Source organism: Rhododendron vialii, chromosome 11a (assembly GCF_030253575.1).
Source record: "Rhododendron vialii isolate Sample 1 chromosome 11a, ASM3025357v1".
Lineage (NCBI taxonomy): Eukaryota > Viridiplantae > Streptophyta > Magnoliopsida > Ericales > Ericaceae > Rhododendron > Rhododendron vialii.
The window spans coordinates 560,001-565,000 of record NC_080567.1 but is presented as its reverse complement, the minus strand read 5'-3'; positions in this window follow the sequence as shown (position 1 = coordinate 565,000).

Below are 5,000 nucleotides of genomic sequence, written 5' to 3'. Positions count from 1 at the left end.
AACACCAATGCATCGTCGAGGAAGAATTTTTAAAACATAACTTTGCTTACCCCTCAGCATATAGGCAATCACCGAAGGACACGCCAATGCGTCATCAAGGAAGATTTTTGCAAATTCATTTTTTGATTTTTTGATGAACGATGAATTTAGAAAACATTTTGGCTTCACATAAAAGCATCTACAAACTTACCTCTCCGCAACGGTGTCCCCGCCCCTAAGGGTTTCAACACCAATGCATCATTAAGATAGTTTTTTCGAAGGGACAGGGCCGTTGCCAATGGACGAGATCCATCGGGCTTGTGCCATAGCAAATGGATATCCATCAGCCGGCGCTCACCGCCAAGGCGACGAGCTTACCTCTCAGCAAGGAGGCATCCCCCAAAAGGGACAACAATGCATCATGGAGGAATATTACCAAAGGGACAGTGCCATAGCCAATGGAGAACCATCAACCGGCGCTCGGCGCCTAAGCGACAAGCTTCTCCCTCAACAAGGAGGCAACCCCTGGGCTACGCAACGTGGCATTAGGAATCAAAGACCATTAGCCAGTTTCGCTTTTCCGTGCGGGGACACCAATGCGTCATCGGGAATGTGCCATAGCCAACGGATATCCATCAGCCGGCGCTCACCGCCGAGGCGACGAGCTTACCTCTCAACAAGGAGGCATCCCCCGAAAGGGACACCAATGCATCATGGAGGAAAATTACCCAAGGGACAGTGCCATAGCCAATGGAGAACCATCAACCGGCGCTCGCCGCCTAAGCGACAAGCTTCTCCCTCAACAAGGAGGCAACCCCTGGGCTACGCAACGTGGCATTAGGAATCAAAGACCATTAGCCAGTTTCGCTTTTCCGTACGGGGACACCAATGCGTCATCGGGATTGTGCCATAGCCAACGGATATCCATCAGCCGGCGCTCACCGCCAAGGCGACAAGCTTACCTCTCAGCAAGGAGGCATCCCCCGAAAGGGACACCAATGCATCATGGAGGAAGATTACCGAAGGTACATTGCCGTAGCCAATTGAAAAGATCAATCGGCCGGCGCTCGCCACCCATCTCATTGAAATAGACGACCAGCTTACCTCTCAACAAGAAGGCATCCCCCAAAGGGAACACCAATGCGTCATCGAGGAAGAATTTTCGAGCAGCAACGAGCTTACCTCTCCGCAAGGGTGGGGCTTCCCCGAAGGGTTACAACACCAATGCATCATCAAGGAAGCTTTCCGACGGGACATTGCCATAGCCAATGTAGGACCACCGGCCAGCGCATGACGCCTAAACGACATGCTTACCCCTCAGCAAGAAGGCATTCCCTAAATGAACACCAATGCATCGTCGAGGAAGAATTTTTAAAACATAACTTTGCTTACCCCTCAGCATATAGGCAATCACCGAAGGACACGCCAATGCGTCATCAAGGAAGATTTTTGCGAATTCATTTTTTGATTTTTTGATGAACAATGAATTTAGAAAACATTTTGGCTTCACATAAAAGCATCTACAAACTTACCTCTCCGCAACGGTGTCCCTGCCCCTAAAGGTTTCAACACCAATGCATCATTAAGATAGTTTTTTCGAAGGGACAGGGCCGTTGCCAATGGACGAGATCCATCGGGTTTGTGCCATAGCAAATGGATATCCATCAGCCGGCGCTCACCGCCAAGGCGACAAGCTTACCTCTCAGCAAGGAGGCATCCCCCGAAAGGGACACCAATGCATCATGGAGGAAAATTACCAAAGGGACAGTGCCATAGCCAATGGAGAACCATCAACCGGCGCTCGCCGCCTAAGCGAAAAGCTTCTCCCTCGACAAGGAGGCAACCCCTGGGCTACGCAACGTGGCATTAGGAATCAAAGACCATTAGCCAGTTTCGCTTTTCCGTGCGGGGACACCAATGCGTCATCGGGAATGGGCCATAGCCAACGGATATCCATCAGCCGGCGCTCACCGCCAAGGCGACGAGCTTACCTCTCAGCAAGGAGGCATCCCCCGAAAGGGACACCAATGCATCATGGAGGAAAATTACCCAAGGGACAGTGCCATAGCCAATGGAGAACCATCAACCGGCGCTCGCCGCCTAAGCGACAAGCTTCTCCCTCAACAAGGAGGCAACCCCTGGGCTACGCAACGTGGCATTAGGAATCAAAGACCATTAGCCAGTTTCGCTTTTCCGTACGGGGACACCAATGCGTCATCGGGACTGTGCCATAGCCAACGGATATCCATCAGCCGGCGCTCACCGCCAAGGCGACGAGCTTACCTCTCAGCAAGGAGGCATCCCCCGAAAGGGACACCAATGCATCATGGAGGAAAATTACCCAAGGGACAGTGCCATAGCCAATGGAGAACCATCAACCGGCGCTCGCCGCCTAAGCGACAAGCTTCTCCCTCAACAAGGAGGCAACCCCTGGGCTACGCAACGTGGCATTAGGAATGAAAGACCATTAGCCAGTTTCGCTTTTCCGTACGGGGACACCAATGCATCATCGGGATTGTGCCATAGCCAACGGATATCCATCAGCCGGCGCTCACCGCCAAGGCGACAAGCTTACCTCTCAGCAAGGAGGCATCCCCCGAAAGGGACACCAATGCATCATGGAGGAAAATTACCCAAGGGACAGTGCCATAGCCAATGGAGAACCATCAACCGGCGCTCGCCGCCTAAGCGACAAGCTTCTCCCTCGACAAGGAGGCAACCCCTGGGCTACGCAACGTGGCATTAGGAATCAAAGACCATTAGCCAGTTTCGCTTTTCCGTGCGGGGACACCAATGCATCATCGGGATTGTGCCATAGCCAACGGATATCCATCAGCCGGCGCTCACCGCCAAGGCGGCAAGCTTACCTCTCAGCAAGGAGGCATCCCCCGAAAGGGACACCAATGCATCATGGAGGAAAATTACCCAAGGGACAGTGCCATAGCCAATGGAGAACCATCAACCGGCGCTCGCCGCCTAAGCGACAAGCTTCTCCCTCGACAAGGAGGCAACCCCTGGGCTACGCAACGTGGCATTAGGAATCAAAGACCATTAGCCAGTTTCGCTTTTCCGTGCGGGGACACCAATGCGTCATCGGGACTGGGCCATAGCCAACGGATATCCATCAGCCGGCGCTCACCGCCAAGGCGACGAGCTTACCTCTCAGCAAGGAGGCATCCCCCGAAAGGGACACCAATGCATCATGGAGGAAAATTACCCAAGGGACAGTGCCATAGCCAATGGAGAACCATCAACCGGCGCTCGCCGCCTAAGCGACAAGCTTCTCCCTCGACATGGAGGCAACCCCTGGGCTACGCAACGTGGCATTAGGAATCAAAGACCATTAGCCAGTTTCGCTTTTCCGTGCGGGGACACCAATGCGTCATCGGGAATGTGCCATAGCCAACGGATATCCATCAGCCGGCGCTCACCGCCAAGGCATCGAGCTTACCTCTCAGCAAGGAGGCATCCCTCGAAAGGGACACCAATGCATCATTGAGGAAAATTACCCAAGGGACAGTGCCATAGCCAATGGAGAACCATCAACCAGCGCTCGCCGCCTAAGCGACAAGCTTCTCCCTCAACAAGGAGGCAACCCCTGGGCTACGCAACGTGGCATTAGGAATGAAAGACCATTAGCCAGTTACGCTTTTCCGTGCGGGGACACCAATGCATCATCGGGACTGTGCCATAGCCAACAGGTATCCGTTAGCCGGCGCTCACCACCAAGGTAGCAAGCTTACCTCTCAGCAAGGAGGCATCCCCCATGGGAACACCAATGCATCATGGAGGATGTGAGTCTGCCAGCATTCCCAACGGGACTCGAAAGCACGAGCATTTTGAGACCAAACGGCCATGGAGTTCTAGTTTCTGCCCGATAGTGTCATTGTTTGCTCTGCCATTCCTTGGCTAGGCCTTGCCTTTACCCGGGCATTTTTTTCTAGCGTTACCAACGGGTCATCTCTTTACGGGTTTCTGTGGCCAAACCGCCAACATTTGCCCGACATAGTTTTTCTTTGCCCGATAGAGTCATGCTTTGCCCCACGGGACGGGTAAAAATAACATTTCGCCTCCGGGGTATTTCGGTCTTTTTTCCGAGCATTACCCACGGGTAGTGCTTCCAGGGGTAACCAAGGCCAAATGGCCAAGAATTGCCCGATAGAGTCCTGCTCTGCTCGATAGAGCTGTGCATTGCCTTGCGGGACGACTTAATATAGCATTTCGATTTAGGGGCATTTCGGTCTTTTTTCCGTGCATTACCGACGGGTAGTGTTTTCTCGAGTAACCGAGGCCAAATGGCCAAGATTTGCCCGGGTGGTCTCGATAGCAACGTGCCTTGGCACCCGGCGTCGGGTGGCCTCGGCTTCCCCAAGGGAGGGACACCACCCCCCCCTATAGTAGTAAAATTAGCCTTTGCTCTTGTGGCAGGAAGGAACATCAATGTGTCCGAACTGAAGCAATAGGGGTTTTTTTGAGCATCGCAACTTTTTTTCATAAACTTTGAATTGGGACATCTTCACAAAAATATGAAGCAACTCCTCCAAAAAATTCAGAATTTTTTGCCAAAAGGATAATTTTATATTAATTAAACAAAAAATAAATAGATAAAAATCATAAAAAATACAAAAAAATACAAAAAAAGTAAGAAAAAATCACAAAAAATTATAAACAAGCTACACAATAATTAGGTAAATATATTGAGTTGAAAAATAAGGCATCTATAATAGAAAATGTTTAAATTAAGACTTAAAAACATCTAAAAATAAAAATTAAAAAAGATTTTAAACTAACATTGCGAAAGTCCCAAAAGATGGCGACTAAACAAGAGTTTTTGGGGCGTTTCGACAAGAACATATTGGTGCTTGCATTGATTTGCCCGGCGACAAGCTACTTTTTAGCCGGTACCCAGCAAATTCTTAGCCGTTAACCAGCAACTTTTTAGCCGTTACCCAGCAACTTGCTTGCCGTTGCCTAGCAACTTCTTAGCCATTACCCAGCGTTACCCGTCATCTTGGTTGTTG